A 21,685-nucleotide genomic window follows, 5' to 3' on the forward strand; every position below is an offset into this window, starting at 1 on the left:
ATTAAATCCTTGGAATACATTCCTGAGAGATTTAATCAATGCTTTTTAACAAATAGCATGCACACATAGTTGCTTATTTGTCACATCTCTCCTACATATTGGTTTATATGTATGAAAGTGAACCCTCAGTATGCATTGAAATACATGCCTACCATCTCCAGCAGTCTTTTAGAATACATTCCTATTTGTATCTTGGTTTTGTAGGTAAGAGGACAGCCTACTAACAAACCCACTTAAAATAATTTACAGAATAACTATAGAGGCTTAATGAAACCACTGGGAAAGAATTAATTAACTACCTCCACTAAATGGTTCAGCTTAAATGCAGCAAAGTGCTTGGATATCTGTTTAATTTGGACGAGAAAAAGCAGCACTGTTTAAACAGTCAAAGAAAAGTCAAAAGCGTCTCAGCTACGCATAGAGTATGTCAACAGCAATGTTGTGCAAAAATTCTATTGCTCTCTTTCATGTAGTTTTCCTGAAGTCCTAGTATTTTCATTTTCAGGGCATTTCTTGGAAATGCAGTACATCACCAGATTTCAACACTTAACAAGATTAGACACATAGGGCCTGGTCTCAAACTGAGCTGATATGCCTATTTGGCTAGTTCAGTTTTAAACTCACTGTCAAATTTCCATTTGGATACACCGCTTGCCAAAGTCAATATGAATCTCTTTGTGGGTTACAATACCACTGTGTTAATCTAGTCCTTATTCTGTTATAAATTCCAGAATTTTGGCGTGGATGCTCTCTGATAACTGGACAGAGATGATTCCTGCAAATCAGTTACAAAATGCTCCTGTTACTGTTGCACTTTTGTAAAGTAAAGAGTTGTACAAAAATTGCCAGTACCAATGAATCACAATAGCCTGATTTTTTTTTTTTTCCATTGAGGCAGTAGTTTACTTCAAAAGCAACTACAGGAAATGGGCCTATCTTAAGGAGAAAAACAAAACAAAACAAACAAACAAACAAACACAAGTAAACAGATGCATTCTGTGCAAAATATTCCTCTTACTTTTCACTCTGCAAGAACATCTAATGGGGTGCTCTGTAGAGATAGTCTCCACTCTCTGCAGACAATCACGTGCAGGGCACTCACTTGAGGCATGCCATTTTTCTGAAAAAATGAGAACATTCTGCAGGACCCTTGGAGCGCCCTGCACAGCAGAGCATTCTCACAGGTGAGCTTTCTTCACCTTCACCCTCCAAAAGAAGATACTGGATCTTTATTCAACCACATAAACTATTTTTGTTTGAAAGTAATAGGACCCAAGAAGCATTTTTGCAAGTTTTTAAAGTCTCAGGCTGAGCTGTGACTGGCCGAGGCTTAAATCAACATCTTTTTGCTTTCTCACAGCTCATCTAGAGTCGTAATCATGTTATGGAAAGATCACAGCAAACTGCCACCAAAGACAGTTATGATACTACAGATCTAATGCTGGTAGAGCCACAGAGAGTGAACTTCTAAAGAACAAACAATGAGTTTCCATGTAAGGACTTCCAGCAATTCAGCATGCTCCAGTAATTCAATCACAAGCTGTTATGTTATGTGCCACAGTCCCTGGGTGAAATTGTGTAGTTTGGGTTATGCAGAAGTTCAGCCAGGATGATCATAATTGCTCCCTGCAGCCTTTAGAAGTATTAAAAAAAAAAAAAAAAAAAAAAAAAAAAGAAAAAAGTAAAGAAACAGCTGAAACTGCCATATGTGGGGAAGGCAGAATTGTTTCTAAATTTTGGTCTTTCATTTTGTTTTCCTCAAGTGCTGTTCTTGCCTGAGATTACAACTTCTTTGACAGAGCTGATATGACCTGGGCAATCAATCATAATGTTCTTTTCCAAAAAAAATCTCATAGTGATCCTGTAATTTCTAAGGTGAATTTCAGGAAAATGAGATTGAAACAGCAGGTAGCCTGAACTTGAATGTAAAATAACAATTTTTATTTACATATACTCATACATAACAGCTCTTTAAATAATCACTGAAAATGACCATAGGGAGGCCTCCCACTGAAAGCTGCTGCATTGGCCTGCCAAAGTTTTAAGGCCTTTAAGACCAGTGTACCTATGAGAATATGAAGACAGTTTATTTTAGTGAAAAAATTGCTATTGTGATTCTGCAATATAAAAAGCAGAAAGGAACTGCATGACAATTTGGGAGTTGAAACCTTCAACATACCCCAGCTTGCCAAATTTTAACCTCCAATATGAAATTATTCTCTCCTTTTAGTTTTTAATATAACCCACAAGCACAAGACTCTTCAGCTACAAGTGAATACTGAGTGCAAAACCAAGAGTTGCAATAAAAACATAAGAAAATTCAGTAGATGTTTCAGAAAATAATACATAAATAAACATCAAGTAAACCACTTCTGATGCTTCCAGCAATATATTGTGATGTTCATTTATTTAGCTTTAATTCTGAGAGAGAAAAGTGAAGAATATGGAAAATGCATCTGGAGTGGTTTCCATGTGGGAAAGGCTATGTACTTATTGAAAGAAGTGAGTCCAGAGAGGCTGTGAAATCTCCGTTCTTAGAGATATAAAAAAAATCAACTGGAAAAGTCTTATGGCAAACTGTCCCAACATTGAAATTATTCTGATTTGAGTGGGATTTATACTAGCCCACCAGTTCACAAATTCCTTTCAATTTATATTATTCTAAACATGTGGAAATCCTCACTGACCAGAATCAATGTTAAAATCATCCCTCATGCCCTTTCCCTCTATTCCATTCCTTCTACTTAGATCCCATGGAATGTGCAGTAGTCAAAGTGCTTCAACACTGAGGCTTCCTCTTCTTTCTGTCTTCAGAGATGCACACACAAAATATCAGGACTCAGAGACAGAAATGCTTGCCTGGGGCTTGTTGCCTAATCCATCTACATTAAAATAAACCAGGGGTCACTCCTAAAATGAGCAAGTAGTGTGAAGTCCCCCAGTTGAGCTTAATACACAGTGGCCCAGCTTCCACCCTTGTGCATTCCTCACCTCTCCTCTAAGACGCCACTCTCTTCACCTTCTCCCAAAGTTGGAGAGATTTGAAACCTTCAGATATGCAGCAGTCTCAGTTCTCCCACTCATGGAAAACCAATGTCAGCACTGAGCAGTTACAAAAAAGGAAACAACCGCAGCACTACCCCTTTTGAATGATGCTTCCCACCCACAAGAGATAGCTCTTCACAAACTTTGACAGCATGGGTCCTTTCCACAGAATGCAGTCCTTTAGGAATAGACTGCTCCAGTGTGGGTCCCCCAAAGGATCACAGGTCCTGCCAGGAGCCTGCTCCCAGTGTGGGCTCTGCACAGGATCACAGCTTCCATCAGGGAAGCTTGCCCTGGCATGGAGTCCTCCACAGGCTGCAACATGGATATCTGCTCTGCCATGGTCTTCCATGAGCTGCAGGACAACTTGCTTCACCGTGGTCTTCTCCACAGGCTGCAGGGGAATCTCTGCTCTGGCACCTGGAGCACCTCCTTCCCCTCCTTCTTCACTGACCTTGGTGTCTGCAGAGCTGTTTCACCTTTTCTCACTCTTCTCTAACAGTTGCTTTGCTTTTTACCACTTCCTAAATGTTATCACAAAGGTGCCACCAACAATGCTTATGGGCTCAGCTTTGCACAGCAGCAGGTCCATTTTGGTGCTGGCTGAAACTGACTCTGACTGACATCGTGGGGTTTTTTTCACAGAAGTCACCCGTGCAGCCTGCATCATCACCCCCACCACTACCAAAACCTTGCTGCATAAACCAAATATGAGCAAAAAAACAGGCTAAGAAGTGGCTTACCCATAGTCACAAACTACATTGATGTCTGAGGAAAAAAAACAAATCTAGATCTCCAAAATGCAGGTCTACCACCGTGCAAGCTCTTGCTAACCTGATTTTGCATTGCTGCATTAAGGATAACGAGTTTTTTAATCAGTTTTGCTCATGTCAAATACACAGTGCAGGATAGTTCCTTGCTCCCCTAGTGTTAATTCTAAATTGAAAGAAAATTACAGTCAAATAAACTCTGTGAATTTGAATTTCTCCTTAACTTCCCAATATTATTTAAAAGACTAACCTTTTTTCTTACTGGAAAGGTCTCTAGCCCTATACCTTCAAGCTGCCTTTTACAAAACAAGTTTTTAATTTATAGATATTAGAGATCTCTACCTCATTTGCAAAAAAAAACCCTAAACAACAAAACAAAACAAAACCACAAACGAACAAAAAACAAAAAACAAACAAACAAAAAAAAAAACCAAACAAGCAAAACAAAAAAAAAAGGCAAAACAGCTTTACACAGAGGAAAAAAAAACCTTTTCTGGGGGAGTGGTAAAAATAAAGTGCCAGTATGTGTGTATTAATGCGCATTTGCAAATGCAGACACCAGAAATCTTAAATTAAAATAATGCTAGAAAGAAATATCTTATTCTAGTGGACAGCAACCATTAGTCATAGTGAGAGGAAAAATACTAAATATTGGATAAGTTGGGAGATAATGCTGTGGAAAAGATCCACTATATTTGCACTGAACCGTATTTTCTGATTCTGCTTTTATCCAATGGTGTGTATAATAAAAGATGGTTGCCACTGAAATGTTATGTTTGACCAAGTATGAGGAAACATGGAATGTGATCTGGAGCATCATTTGTATTGGCAAAATTCTCAGCTAGAGTCCCACAGAACTACAAGATATTAAATAGATTTATTGCCTATCAGTTTTATACCAGAGGGAGAATATCTGCTTCTCACAGTGAAGAGATGCATTATAAAAAAAGTAACTGTGTAACTAAGAAATCATCATTCAGCCAAGCTAAAATAAATGATAAATTCCCTTTGTGGCTTATTTTTATTTGGCTGCACCTGACCATGGAAGTTTTCACAGGCAGATACTCATATATTTTAAAAGGAGAGTAACTATAAACAACATTTTGTGATATCAGTTTAACCCTCTCCCTTCTCTTCCCCATTTTCCCAAGCTATTGACCACAGCAGAGAAAGCCCTTTATCAAATATAACTTGAGTCTATAGGGAAGTCAAAAGATAAGTCAGACAAAACATGGAATATAAATTTTCATTACCATTTTACACCTTCAGCAAAGCAAAGGTAGGCATAGTCTCTGCTCGAATTTTCTGCCACTTTCTGGAGCTTCACAGTATAAAAGGATCCTGATGTCCTACAGCATATGAAAAATATAATTCTTCATCATACTTCTGCAAGTAACAGCAACTAAGGTAAAGACCCTCATATGTTCCATACTAACATAAAACCCAAGAAAACAACCCTCATAGATTTCTTGATTTTACAAGTGAACTATGAAGAACATCCTCCATTAAACAAACATTTACTGCATAGCAAAATTAATACATTATGTCATGATAAAGCATTCAATAATTACACAGATTCACAGAATGGTTTGGCTTGTAAGGGACCTCTGGAGATCAAAATCCATCCCATATTTGTTTTGCCAGGGTCTATAAATCAGGAAATATAGGAGATGGAAACACACCAGTAGGCAGATATAAACATTTTTTAAGTCTCATAGGTTAAATATGAACGTGACAAATCAACAGTAAATCTGAAGTCTCATTCTCTTAACACAAAAATGGTGTGAAGGGCTTATTCTTACTTAAAAGTTTTATACTTTTTTGTATCAGTGAAAATAACCAAAGAGCAGCAGAGTAGCAGGCATTACTTTACTATTCTGAATTCATTGAGTATCTTTTTTAATTGTGTACTCCATAAGATATGGTTTGTTTTTGACATGTGTCTCTTGGCTGCACATCTCTCTCTCTTCCTTAGCTTTTCTACATTTTTTTTTCTTTTTTGTATATGGACATTTTCCTATTCCTAATGGATTTTTTGAGTGGGACTGCACTTCTTAATATAAGTTTGTTTGCTGATACTGAAATTCACATCCTTTGCCTTTCCTGAAATGTGTTTTTTTCTGAGAGCTGAAATTCATTTTTACCGTGAGTACAAGGCTGTTGTTTATAAGGGATTGTTGCCCCCTCCCATGGGAGCTGTTTTCTGTGACAGTGAGCATTAAGCTTTGAGCAATTGTACTATGGGTTCCAATGAAACTGTGCTCCAAATCTTACTCTAAAGTCCTCAGGGTAGGAAAATGTAGAGGCACTTAGGTCTTCATCTAACAGATAGAATAGCTTGTAAATAATAAAAAGAACCTGTACCTTTCTCGTAAAGGTGCGCAGCCAGAGTTCACATCCAAATTAAAGCACAATACATTTCACATGAAGGAGAATAGGGAAAGAGCTGTATTTGAAATAGGGTGACTCCTTGGTCATATCTATGAGGATTCACCCTGAAGTTGAAGGGTAAATTTAGTATTCTCTGCCCATAGGTGATAGATTGAACATGAAGGGAACAGAAAGGTATATTTTTGTAAACACTAAATTAAACTCATTTCTCCCTTTCTTTTATATTTTCCTTTTGAATTGAATATGGTCAGTAATTTCATTGAGAAATTGATGTGTGTAAGGTTGGATAAATAGAATTATTTACCCTGCCAGTGGAAGGTCCCCCTACATTCAGAAGTAATAAAGCTTACTGACATGATTAGACCCATTTTAATCTATGTTCTAGTTCAATTTGCTCTCTCATTTCTCCCTTCACTATTTTTTTTCTTTGACTAATTTTTCTGATAAATATTCAACAGCTGAATTACTCTGGAATCATGCTACAGTGTGAGGGCACAGGAAGTTCTAAGGCTTTAGCCTTGCAATTCATTTTGTGCAGACAGAAAAAAACAGGTTTAATTATTAACACGGTCTCTTATTTAGACTCAAACAAGGCACCCAAAGAGACAAGATATGTTATTGTTTGTTCTGTATATTGAAACAAGCAGATATCCAGATTGACTCAATTTATCTCAGCCCAAAGAAGGAATTTCAGTTTACAAGAAAACAAAACAAAAAACAGTCCTAGACACATTATTATTGTTTCTAATTCATTAGTCTTGATTGGCTTTAATAGGTAAGAATTTGGTAAACTCTCTGCCAAGGCTTATGAATTTACACCAGAAAAATAACAGCAGGATGGTTTATATTCTAGCTAGCTTTGAAAATTAATTTGGAGGCATCAAAATTTTAGGTAGCACATAAGGGCTTAGTACTCTATTTCTTTGTTATTGCTTAGGTTGGGATGATACAGATGAGTAAACCAGACTTGCAAACAGAACATACTCAAGACCATGTTCTGGCCCTGAGGCTGGCTGTCGCAGAAGAGCAGTGTCCATGGTCTGAAGGTCCCTGGGCCTCCAAAGCAGGGTGGCCACACATAAAACATCCATGACAATGCTCCCCAGACTGTGCTGAGCTCCCGAACAGCACTTGGGAATTAGTGGCATGGTGACAAATGTCCCAGGCTAGAGCTGTAGCAGGAACTCTTCCAACAGTAAGGATGCACAAACACCAGTCCTCTGCATCTGGCACTGCTCAAATTAGTAATACAGGCCTGGCTATAGAGTTTAAGTGCTTTGGTTGCTGTTTTGTGAGTGGCAGAAGCAGCTACTCCTGCCAGCTGAGCTGTTTGAAACCCGCTTCACACATCAGCACAACCAAGATCTATGAATCATGACTTTTCCATCTGTATACTGCAAGTTCAGTCCTCTGAGGTTTCTTAAAGAACAATTCATGGCTTGAAGGTGACTGTTGCTTTTAAATCCTTCTTCAGGTGGTCTGAGGCTATAAGAACGGCTTTGACATGGGATGTGAATGTGTGTGTGCTCAGTGGGAGAAGAAGCTAATGAACGCCCCCTTTAGATTCAGGATGCCAGCTTCCAAATTCTTGTAGAAGCTGCACACCTACATTTCCAGAGGGAGTTCACACATCCCTGCTAAATCATCTGCAACGCAAAGGATATACAACTGCTCAGCAGATCAGGACAGGTGGAAGCGTTCAATTAGGAAGGAGAGCCTAGGGTTCCTGTCCCTCTGGAAATGTTTCTTTAAATATGTAAACTATCCTGGAGCAAACCTACAATAAGTGGTCTCCTGAAAGTGAGCCATCAGTATTTCCTTACCCTTCCCTATCACCATCTGCCCAAAGCAACTTCAGTGCTTTTGTAAAGAGAAACAAATACAATTAAAAGCATGATGCCAGAAAGGCTTCTTTGCAGTCTGGCAGTTGAGTCATTGCTCTGCAAGATGGCTGAAGCAAGGACAAATGACAACCATGCTTCTCCTGCTGAGTGGTGAGGCACAGCTTCCTGACAGGGCTCAGTGAGTCACCCCTGTCCTGGAGGGGGATGCGCTTCGATATACATCTCTAGAAGCTCACATCCAGCACGCAAGAGAATGCAGAGGCTCATGCATACGCACATCATGGTGCTGTACTCTGTGGTGCTTACCTTATTCAATGTGCTCTTTAGGGGACAGTAGTCAACTTCAGACCACAGTATTCATCTCTGGGCTGTGGACTTCAGTTCAATGCCATACATCCCAAAGTTAATGGTACCATTTCACCCTGCAGTAGCCAAGTTATTTTTGCAACTCTGTCCCATTCTGACAATTTACGTTTCTGACTTACATTACAGAATCTCTTTGGGAACCTGGTCATAAATCTAGATGGGAATTATGTGATGGGGAAAGAAAAAGAATATGTGTCCTTCAAGTCTTAGGTCAGGAGCTCACCACTGAAATTCCAAGTCTCTGCAAATGTGAAAGCTCAGAGTAATGCATTTATCTTTCTCCTTCTCTTTGCCTACTTGCAGGGTTAAGCAAACCATTTTCAAATGAAAGACAAAATTTCTCACAAGCAGATTTAGTGTTTTTTTCCCAAGTGATTCCCTGTCTAAGTCAGTTTAAATAAAAAGGGAGTCATAAATTCATGTCCATTTCCTGTCTTCACTATGAAAACAGCTATTTCAAGTACTGTGGACAGATGACCATTTCTAGGTAAATATGAGCGAAACAAAAATTCAGAAACCAAAGGTCAGTGGTGAAATATTAGCACCATACAGTGTCAAAGCTATTGAACAGTTCATGTCCCCTTCTGCCTTATAAATTCATGTCAGCTGAACATGAAATTTCCACATTTGGGACTGAAAGATTTCAGTATTACGATGAAATTATAATTCTTGGTTTACAGCCTGGATTCAGAGAACTAGTTCCTGGAACATTTTCAAACAGCAAAATGTCTCAACAGCACGTATTTCCAGGCTGTAGTTTCAGCAGATAACAAAAATAGCTTTTACTGGATAGTGTATGCTAGACTCCAGTCAGTGCGTTCCCTGCCAAAACACTCGATGCCATTTAAGTACATCCAGAGTGGAGGGAGGCCAATGAACAGCATGTATCTAAAACAATATGCAAGGTAATAGAAAGTTATAACTTTCCGCTTCTTTTCACTGGCAGTTTCAGACACTGGGTTTTTTGCATACTGACTGTCGGCTCAAATGCTGTCGTTTGTCTGGCAGCTGCAAGGGGCCATGTATAAAGTGGTAGCCACATTCTGGAAAGGTAAGTTTTTTCCATTTTTTTCTGTACTTTTTTGACAATTCATTCATGCTCTTGAGCTGGTGTACCTGGTATATTAGTATGCATATTTATTAGTGCAGTTTCTCAAATTGTCAAAGCTTTCCTCCCTAAAGTACATAAAACATGACTTGTACAGCATTCCAGCACACTTTTCTTTTCCACACTAGCAGGTGAGGTTTGTAATCCTTTTTTCCTCTTTTCAAGTGACAGGTCGAGGATTCTTCACCTGTCTCAAGGGTCGGACCCTCAGCTGCTTGGGCTTCCAGACTAGAGCTCCATCTGTTTTCAAGCTCTGTGGAAGACAAGGCAACCAGGGGAGCTGAGACTCTCCAGGAGCCAGACTCTGGCTGATTAATGACTCAGAAAATGGGTTCTCCAGAACAGAATGTTATCTATTCACCTGCAGTGCGTAACACACACCACTGTAACACACACCGGTGTCAGAACAACCGAGTGTTAAAAGGTACGTTTCCTTTAAGAATACAATAATATTTCCTTGGAAGATATGTGAGGTTCTCTCATCCCAGCCAGGCTAAGAGTAGCAGATAGATCTGTTTATAGTACTTAGCCTGCACCTTTGTGTAAAACAATTTCTCTGGATTTCAGTCTTCTGTAATTCAGTCGTATTAATTAGTCCAGAATACCCAATTTAATACTACCTATAATTTTATGTATTTGACATGGAAAGATGAGCTGTAGAGTTGTCAAGTAGAAAGTATAATATCTCCCCCACTGTTTTTCAGATACTTTCCAAGTGATTGTATCTTTAACTGCTTCTCTCTTTCTTCTTAAACTTCTTTTAATTTATCTGTGTATTTTCTGATAGGTTAATATCACACAGATAATCAGCCCTATCTATGACATTTATTAAAACACTACAAAGAATTCCCTTATTCATCACATAAAATAATTCAATTCTCATTATGTGCTTATCAAATGAGTATTTGACTATTAAATATTCAGTAAATGATACTTCATTTTGTCCCATTCTGGCCCTAAGCAACAAATATTTCTTGTGATCCCTTCCTCACGCACATCTTACTTACTCTCGTAGAATTTACTGAGATCTCTTCATGATGGTTCCCTTCAACTTGTTACTTCTAGAGATAAAAGAAAAATATAGGAAAATGCTAGAGTCATGTTACGATAGTAAAGTATGTCTAAATATTTGCTACCGAAGAGCTGCATTATGTGTCAGGTTCTGGTGAAAACCTTTTCATACTTATTCCATGGGCCTTACTGAAGTGCCTAAGAAAGACAGTGAGACAGAAAGTCTCTGGGCATGATCACTGAATACTGGAACTACAAAAGAGACTAAACAGGCTTTTGCAGATGAGTTAGTAATTCTCCTAGGGTAAAGGAGAAGGATTGGTTTGCTCTATTCTCCACATCTTTTAGGGAAGGGCTGGCTCAAGCCCAGTATTTAAAAAAAATGAGAACATTCAAATGTGATACTTGACCCTAGGTATTCTCTTCTTTTCCTAATTTGGCAGATTGTGTTTGAATCCATTTGGAATTACACTAACAGTAACACTAGCACAATAAAAGACAGATCTTCAAGGCTGTAACTGAAGCAATAATCTCTCTTTTACGCACACTGCCTGCAGCCACACTGTGCTGTCATATGCCAGCGAGAACAAGGGCCGTATCACCTCCCTCTTCTGCTCTTCCTGACTCTGCACACCCATCCACACTGTGTCATATATATAGGCTCCTGTGAAACCCCAAGGAGCACCATGCACCATGAGAGTAATCCAGGTGAAGCTTTCTTTTCCCTTGTTCTCTCCCAGAGTTTTAGTCCCAGTGCAGTTTCCTCGTTGGCTTCTCCGCTGTCATTAGCAGGGGATTGAGGACAAGGCCCTGTTGTGGCTGAGACTGCTTCTTTAGTAGGAGTGCTGGCGTGTACCAGTTACATGTAGACAATATCCTTAGTCTGTGGCAGGAAAGATTACTCAGATCAGCAGTATTGTAATACCTTTAGCTCCTCAAGATAACAGGGCAGAAAAGATAAAGAAGTGAAAAGTGAAGAGCAGACAGTTGATGCCCTGAATATTTATGAATGGAAATCATGACCAGAAGGCTTTATGAATTCCTGAAAAAATAGGATATTGCTTGAAATTTGCTATTAACACTGAAATATTCAATTTAATTTTCATTTGCAACATTTTTCCCTTTCACTATTATCTGGAAAATTTGTGTAAAATCTTTCAAATAAAGAAACGCTTAAAAAAATCACTTTTTTCTTAAGCCAAACTTAAAAGAAAATCGATTTCACTGTGGTTGCAGGTGAATACATTTAAGCTTCACATTTTATACATACATTGACTAGAAAGATTATTGTGCTTTCAGGGTCATTTGAAAACAAGTGCTCGTGAAAGATAAAATTTGAGAGGGCTTTTAAACACACCATGTCCCATGAGCTGCAGCAAACAGTCTTATATTATTAAGTGACAATCTCAAGTATATACACACAGCTAAGTAACCCCTGTTGAATTCCTTGCCAGCTGAGTTAAGGTGCAGGGATTTAGGAAGCACACTGCTTTTTTTCATACAACAGCACACAGACATAGATTTATCCTAATGGCACACATTAACATCCTCATACCATAGATTTCAAGTAGAATTCTTTCATCTGCTTTCATCGATCTGTTCTTTGACAACGAGGATTGAGGGAAGGAAATTTCAGACAAAAATCCAGTATGCAGCACCGAGGTTAAAACAACAGGTACCCTAAATAAGTAAGTGTATCATTAAGATTTAAAAATGCAGAAGTAAAAATAAATTTCACACTTAGCCATATATAACTGGTACAGTTCATATCATAATAATTACTTCATTACTAACATAACAGAATACAGATCTGCTTGATTTGTGTTTATACTGTATTTCTGTGTTGCAAAAAAAAGCTTCAGTGCTCTGACAGCACAGTTGGTGACTCTCTGACAATGTTACAGTCCCACTTGCACATCACATTCTGTTCTACATATCATGGCAACTATGAGATTATGATGATGTGATAGAGTCATCCTGTCTACACAGTACTTGGATTTTATATTTCTTTCCAGATGTTTGGTTCAAACCTGCATATCTCTTCAGTCTCAATGGCTTTAAAGTAAGTGTATGGATATTTATTTATTTTAGTGTTTCCAAGAAAATCTATAGGAGAGAGTGGAATGGTTCTAAGGAACTAGAAGAGAAATGGCAAATTGTGCACAGCATCTACAGTCAGGGTTTTCACTGATGAGGTCTTCTTTGTAGCATTTTCTTTCTTCTTTCCAGTGAGAGAGACTGCTTTGGGGCTGAGAACACCTTTGTGTTCTGTGCTTCAGCAGCTTGACATGCTTAGGCAAAACAGAAGTCAAAAGTAATTTTCATTGAGAAAAAAAAATATACAGTTTATTAATTAATTTGTTTGTTTATTTTTTTCCGCTGTAGTAGGGTTTTATCTTGGGAAATTTGAACGCATTTTTTAATTGTTTGCTTTCCTCTTCTTTTTTAGATTTAAGTCTCTCCAAATTGTTGCTGCTCTAATGTGTGCTTTCGTAACTGCTTTCCAAAATAGCAAAGTGGAGAAAAAAAACAAAACAAAACAAAAGGGAGTGGTAGAGAATGAGAAAGAGGGAGATGGAAACCAAATGTGGAAGAATATAATCACAAAATGGAAACACATGACCTTTCCACATAATAAATTTCAAGAATCAGAAGTTTGATTTTCCCTTGTCCAAAAAGTAAACGTGAGCTCCATTTGACTGATTTATACTGTTCCCTTGCATGTTGTGCAACATACAATTGGTTATATTTGTGGCATAATGAAACAATATGCCTCGAGTCCTGAAAACCTCTGAGACACCTGTAAGAAGGTTGTCTGCAGTTTGAGTATTCCTTACCTGCTACAGAAAAGCTTGGAAATACCTTGGACTTCTCTTTCATACAGGTCAAGTGTGTGTTGCTGAAAACCAGGATCTTTAGTAGATTTGTTTCTTTGTTATGCATTCATAAGGAGTAGGTTTTTTGCTATTTCAGTAAGAATGAACAAGTATAAGATAGAAGTTTGAAGGTCAAAAGTAATGTAAAATAATTTAACAACACTGTAGATTCCTGTGTATTCAGTACAAATGAGGTCAAACTGGCTGAGTAGCTTAATATTTTCTTGTTGTGCATCCATCATAGTTGTCTGTGTACAGCAATCATTTTAAACAGATGCCTGCTTACTACATCTATGATGCCAGAATAAATCTAGCATCCAGTGATAAATCAATGTTGCTTTTAACATCACCATCCAGAAAGTCTTATATAGAACACCATAAATGTGCTAGTGACCTTATACTGTATTATATAATCTTATAGTAATTCTTTCTACATTTTTATATGATAGAAAAACCCAATTCTATAATGCTTTGGCAAATTTCCACTGCACTGTATTAGTTTGATATTTCAATAGTAGTTATTCTTCCCTAATGTTAAGCAAAAGCCCTACTGTGATAATATTTTTCTTAGAAAACTCTACCAAAAGCTCCTATCCAAAGACAGCATTACATTTGAATAAGACTGAGTAGTTTTAAAGGTTTTGTAGGTAATCTGAGGATTAAACATCTGTAAAAGCAAACATGAGAAGCAATAAGTAAAATAATTCATTCTGACCATAGGTAAGTTCTTTTCCTTGGCCAGAACAGCTTACTTTTCACTCCCAGAATTTTTTGAAACATTGCATACTTTTTAATAACTACTTCTCTGTTCCCCCCACACTGTTCTTCTCACACAAAAAAGAAATTGCAGTATTCAATCTCATCCTATCACAAGCCACACCCAGTAGGAGCAAACTAACAGATGTTCTCCTACTAGACAGACCTAAGCAAACTGCCCATCTCCATTCTCACTGCCTGTAAACCTTTCCTTCTCACTAAAGTCACCCCCTGGAGAAGTTTTACAGGCACTATGCAGTCTTTGGTACAGACCATGCAGCTCCTGCTGTAACCAAACCTACAGCTGGCCAGGTGACCTCCCCAACAACAGGTGCATTCCCAGCATAGGCCAACAGCTGCTCTCATGGAGGTTCAAATCTCTGCTATAGTCACCTTAAATCAGCAATTTTCTGGTCTCCTACATGTAAAAATGGAAACAACAGATGACCATTCTATCTCTTTCACCTATGTGATATAGTGGGGTACCAGAAATTTTCTGCACAATTTTCCTTAGATATGGTGTTTTGTGGGGTTGTCTGGTCTGTCATTCCTCCTGACAGAGGCAATGTACTGGATGGAGACACTAAATATAATAGGCCAGGTGCAGTCCTCAGGTTGCCATTTTGACCTTATAAGGTAATGCTCCATCATGAAGAGGTGCAGATGCGAAACAGCCTTTGGGTTTAGGGTCTATGATTATATTTTCTGCTGATGAAGCCTCTAAGACAACTTTTGAGATCATAGATTTTTCCTGTCTATTAGATGTTCGGGTTTTTTTCAAATTTTCATAGGGAATTCGTGTGTGTTAAAAAAACATGACATCCCTAGGAAAAAATTTTTTGACACCTAACCACAAAACTCTCCTAATATAAGGCAGTACATACAGCAATAGCAGAACTCAGTATGTCATAACCTCTTACAGACTTTCTTTTAAATATGAACAGTGAGTCTATCAAATTCCTTGGCCACGGAGAATTCACAGACTAACTGGCCACATTCTCACATCTGTTTCTTAAGGGTGCCTTTGCAAACACAGAGTTCAAATTGCTTTGGCACCAGAACAAGAAGCAGAAATGGATGGACAAGCACAGCTATGACTCATACTACTTCACAGAAGCTTCCTATCCCAGAATTGCCAGCAGATCAAAATCAGACTGTTTCTTTCCTTTCCTCAGCTGTTGCTACAACCTAAAGTAGCAACGCCAACATGTTGCAAGGAGGTAAGAAGGAGCAGAACTACTTGGTATGGATCAAAAGTTGGATCATATCTGTGTTGATTAAGGAACCGGGAGTACTGAGTGTGAGCGCCTATCAGAAACTGGTCTGAAGTAACTGAATTTTCCTGTAGTGGAAAAGCACAGGTTCATTTAGCAAACTCAAGGCACATCCATTTCCAGCTTTGATGGACAGATTTCCCATATAGGTCAACGCAGATCAGTCTTTGCCTGACATCCCCATGTATTGTGCTCCACGTTCAGGGATTTAAGAGAGTGAGACCTACAGCATCTCCAGTGGGTGTTGTCTAGTTGCATTGACACTGGCTGCACATTGGGACTTTGTATATGTCTTGCTTGCTAACCATGACTGCATTGTTTGTAGATCCACCATGCCCACTGCTAACAATGTCTGCTGGAGGTTATTCCATTCCTATATAGAAACATGTATAAAGCATTAAGACAGCTTCTTCCTATCCAGTAAATATGCTAAAAACACAATTTATAAGTCTGGAAAGACTCAGGAAAATAATGCCAAGTACCATGCAAAATATTCCAGGATTCATGAACTTTTAGGGAAAGATCAGACACTAGGCTTTAGGGACATAAATTCTATTTAAAGTATCTGCCTTCTTTAGGAGTTTTGATCATAGATTTTACAAAGGAAATCTGAACAGAGGGCCCAGGGCCTCCCACTTTACCCTATTAAACAGAGACTCTCCAGGGGCAACCAACTTGATATTCCACCGCTTTAACTTTTCAAAAAGAGGCATAATGTGCAGCAGTGTACTGATGGGATTAAGCCAGTGCCACTACATCTGTGACACCAGCCTCAGTCTGCGAGAACCGTCAATGGTTTCATCTCAGTTACCCGAGTCTAGTCTCCCTCAAGTGTTACAGCCTAACAGTGGTAAAACTTACCCTAAGCAAAATAAAATTATCAGCTTTCTTGACTGTCCTCAACAGCTTAATACAGAATTTAATTTGCTGAAGTAAATGTTAGAAGAGTTTTGTTTCTGTCCAGAGTAGCATCACAGACTAGGATAACATTGATTTGCACCTCTAGTCACAAACAGAATCTGTTAAGATCTGAGTTGCCATTAACATTATTAGTTTCAGTTGTGGAAAGTGGACATGGGATTTACTTTTCTGTAAAAGGACACTAATTACCTCTTGTTATTTAGAGTTTTAAAAGCATTTTCAAATATGATGCTAAATAATTTCATATGTCAACAGTCATACAGCAGATAATATAAGAACTAAAATCCTCTATCTACCACCCGTCTATTTTGCTCACTGCAAAAGAGCTGTGTAACACTCAGCTCATAATTTGATAATCCTGACCCAGAGGAAAGGGAGGAAACAGGTGTTTTATGTCAGCATGAGAAATATTTTTTTCTCACCCATTATGTTATTAGTATAGATTCAAAGGCACAGAGATGATAATTCTGCCCTGGAAAATGAAATTCTTCTCCAGGGACCCTTTTCAAACTGATTTATTCAATCAGAGCTCTCTCCTGCTACCTGATCATGGCTATGGTGCTTTAGAGTGCCTAATCAAGAGATGATTAGAGATGATGACATTAAGTAGGTTCAGGTTTAGTGCCATCATGGTGGGCAATCAATAATACGATTGTCCAACCCAGTACTCAGAGGATCTGTGTATAAATCTTGTTATTTACTAACCCTTCATTTCCTGCTATGAAAGCAAAACTGATGTGCTTTTATAGTGCAAAAATGCTCACTCTAAGAATATTTTGTCTGGCATAGGCACTAACACCTCTGAGACAATTCTTTCAGTCTCCTTTTGTCTTCAGCATAATTACAAGTGTTTTCACACTTTCAGTGATTTGTCACTTTATCTGTGTTTCCTGTGTTCCAAAGCCAAAATTAAGGCTGGCTGTAGTTTTCTGGATATACAGATCTCCAGTAAAAGATACCTTAACAATACTTGGAGCCCTTTGACAACAGTTTTGGAAAGGCAGTCTGATCAGTGAATTTCAAACACTAAAAGTTATTCAAAAACACAACCTAAAAAACCTCCAAGCAAACAAAGAGCTTATTATGAAATAGCAATAGGTTCCCCTTCTTACACTGTAAGGCTTAATAATTTTTTTTCTTGTGATTCAAAACTAATCAAATCATATCTTTGTTCATAACTTATTTTACCTGGAGAATGACAAGGTTCAACATCTACTAGTTTTCCTGTTTTCTGACTAGGCATTAGATGTTGTGCTTCAACTGCAGAGCAGCAGAACTCAAGAACACTTTCAAAGTCCTTTTTGACAGAAGGAACTAATAAAAATTCACATTACTTAATTAATAAAGATTCAGAGTCATCTAGCTTTGTTTACTTTGCTGCACTGTACATTTTTACTTTTGAACAGAGTATAGGATATTTATAACTTCCTCCAGGATTTATCTGTAAATAGTCACTCTGTCATGACTCAGTTCAAGGATTTCTGTGTTTTGGCCAAAGTAACTGAAATCTGGATCTGGCAGAAGATTTACCAAATTTCCATGTAGTTAGTTTGATTTTTATTCTGCAGTGCCTCAGCAAAAAGCAAGGTAATACTGACACTGTGTGAGAAAATATCTGTAGCTAACATTAATTTTCTTCAGAGGAACTAGAATGCAATTATGCTGTACCCCAGCCATTTCAGTGAGAATCACCATTTCTGATTTCACCAGGGCAGAACAAGATCATGTGGTGCTGTGAGTCAAAACACTTTGAACAGGAGCACTCTTCACACAATAATTTCATCATTCACTATTTAATGAAATAAAAAAAAATATTGTTATAACCTTTGTCCTTGCATTGTGGACAAGGCTTCTTGCCTGGTTCTATGCTTATTGTTTCAAATTTGATCATCAGGTCAGATCAGGTACTTGTTAACAGATGTTGCCAAAGGGTAGGTTTGTTTTTGTTTTCCACGAGGAGTCAGACTTAAGTATTTTTTGGTATATAAGATCTATGTGAAAGCCAAAGAAGCTTCAGAAGGTGAAATTTGAAGCGAGAGTTGAAATGTAAAACTACCAGATTTAAGATATTTCAAAGATTTGAACCTGTTATATATATAATGGTTTGCAGAAGTGCCTTTTGAAAGTAGTTTTCCCTAACACTTTCGGGCTGTGAGTGAAATATCTTCTGTTTATTATTTCCATGATGTTCAGACTCTTATCTGATACAGTGTAAAGGATTTGATCCTGAAAAAAAATCTGCAAATAGTAAATAAATCAACCTACTGTGACCAAAGGTAGCTAACAGGAGCAAAAAACAAAGTAGTCAATACTTAAGTTCTAGACTACAAACAGCATATTTAAGAACATAAATGAAAATGCAACATAGGTGGAAAAAAAAATTTATTTATTTTATTTATTTTTTAAATGAAAGGTATATGAAAAATGCACTTAAAATGAAGTACTTAAACCAGGTTCAAATACACTCCCCTAAAAATAATAAAGAACTCAGGCAACAAAAGTACAACTTGATACCAGTCAAATTAAACTAGAAAAAGAACAGAAGGAAAATGCATGAAATAAACAGTGCTTTAGAACTACAGATAAATAAGTAGAAGCAAAATAAAAGGGATAAACTGCTTGGTAAAATCAAAGATACTCAATTTGTTGTAAAATAACACTACACAGAAATAAAGCTATACAAACAAAAAAAAGAACATTAAAGTTATCTGTATTTGAGACAAAGATTTAGGCCTCAGGTGTTTGCAGGAATGGCTGCAACAATGTTGTAAAGGGTTTTCAAACCACTAATAGTTTTATTTCCTTGCTTTACTTATTTTTACACGAGCAGTTGCAAAGTGATAAACTACAGGATAAGCACAAAGTGATAATAGAATTTGATAAGACAGAACATGTTCAGTGCAGTACAATTCATGCCAGATGATGAAACTAGCAGAAGTTGTAAACAAATAAAAGATATTGTTCATTCAAGTCCAAAGCTGACCTCCCAGAATTCATAGGGAGAATGTCAGATAAAAGGAAGAAAGCATCTTTGTCCCACAGCACAATTTGACAGGAGCTACAGTGCAAGAAAGTTCATATGTAAGCTATTACCAGCCTTCTTCCTCATTTATTACTTGGCCATATTTTGGCCCAACACCAAGTCTACTCCAGCTCTGGATCTCAATACAGTTGCTACATCCCCTAATTTGAAAGATGTAATTCCCCCCTCTTCCACCACTGCTTCACTCCTCTTGCTCATAGCAGGAGGCAATCCTGGTGCGGTCCCAGTCCAAGATGTATTCCAGACCACCGCTAAGCCCTCAGGGGATGAAGAGGGGAGAAGCAGGAGGAACAGCAAAACCATCAGAAGCACAGACTCATTCATTCTTGCAGCTCACCAAGATCACCCAAGCCCTAGGCCTGATCTGTTACAACACAAGGAATTCTATTGCCAAAGGGGAATTTTTATGATGCAGACTCCTGCCAACAAATAAATACTTAAAGACTATTGATCAGCATCAGAGAGACCATCATCTGGCACAGTTTTGTCATTTCTAGTCTGAGCAGGCTTCAAACTAGCAGCTAAAAGAAGAGAATCCTTCTCACCCCATGTCAGCCACACACTTCCCTATAGGCAGGATAAGATTTGCCAATACTTCTGTAACATTTCATGGGTGTAACAAGAAAGAGTATTGCTATTAACTGACCATACCACTGGCTTCACACTTACAAATGCTGCTGATCTCCTCTTCCTCTGTTCCTAATTAACAGAGGATGCTTGTCTGTAGGCTTCAGGCTGGAAGCTGTCACCCTTGCACTCAGTCGGATGTGTGGCAGTAATTTCTGCATCTGCAAGGCGTCCTTTAAAGTCATAGGTCCCTCCAGCCCCAGAGCCATGCTGCAGCTGTGCCTCCTTCCTTAAGCCTCACTGCTGCAATGGGAGTTTAAGCCTGGCTTGGGTGACTGCTCTACTTCCACAGATCTTTTGCAAAGAGTAAGGGCCGGACTCCCTATTGCCTTGGGCAGCATGCTGTCATTTACCCCTATGCAAAGTGGGTATAACATACTGTTGGAACAGTGCACTAGACAGATGAAAACTACTAAGATCAAGGTAACAACATGAAATGGCTTCCTCTCAGCAAGAGACTTCAGTAAGATGCTTTCAATTTAAGTGTAAAATTCGCTGCATTTTTGTCTACTGCAAATTCAGCAGAGGCTGGTTCTTTCACAAGCAAGCCTCTGAGTTTTGTTTTTTTTTTTAGGCTTCTTGTTTTCCTTATAACCAAGCAAATACAATTGAGACTGCCACTGTAAAGCTATCTTACGAGGCTTACCTGATTCACACAGCAGGCTACAATAACAAAAACGAGAGATCTGCTATGTGGAAGCAGACTAATCCAGAGGAAAGGAATAGCAATCAAGGATAAAATTGTTAATGGAAGGGAGGAAAACATCTTTAAATAGCTATACAAGTGAGAATGGCTGGTAAAGAACAATCAAAATGATAGCTTTAATTACTGAGGAACAAGTGAGGGGGAAAATAAATAAATAAATAAATAAATGACTACTGTGTCCCAAAGATGAAAGTGACTCTCCCCCAGGTCCTTTAAATATTGTAAGAAAATTAGACATTAATGAAGGTGGTAGGATGAATTCAGCCAAAAATGCAAGAAAAGGAGCCAGGACTATCAAATTAGTGAAAAAGAATGATGCAATGCAGTACATATTTATGACCTGTAGCCTTTAATGGCCCAGAAGAGAGACATATCTAATTCATTATTTTTGGGTTTGTTTCATTTTCTGTGGTTACTAGTTCTCCAGTTTGGTTCATTTCCATTCTCTGTAGTTTCACACAATAATCCTTTACTATGAATTTTATAACTGAGTGTTTTGGGGTTTTTTGTGGGGTCAGATGCAGCGTCTTGTAGAAGAAAAACTACACAGCTTGAAAGAAATTGTGGCTGTACAGCATCTTCCCCTCTATCTACAGGGGTAGTGGCTGTCATAACCTACTGTTTGGAAACCCAACAGTGCCTAAGTAGTTCAAACATCAGTGATGTTATGTATCCAAGCATGTGTGAATCGCAGTCAAAGGCAAAACCATACAACCTAGCTTTGAACCAGACAGTTTGTGTGCCAACAGCAATGTGTGTCCACATCACCACAGTTCTTCCTGCTCTATTACAAATGAATTTCGTAATGTAATCTATATAAAGAGAATTACAGACCTCAGAACACCTGTCACTTCAGCCTGGGCAATATTATTACTAATAGCATCTCTTTTGTAGTAGACTTATAGTGATGTGTATGGGGAATATGCTACATAGAACAGACTTTGAAA

This window comes from Nesoenas mayeri, assembly GCF_963082525.1.
Source record: "Nesoenas mayeri genome assembly, chromosome: 3".
In the NCBI taxonomy this organism is placed as follows: Eukaryota; Metazoa; Chordata; class Aves; order Columbiformes; family Columbidae; genus Nesoenas; species Nesoenas mayeri.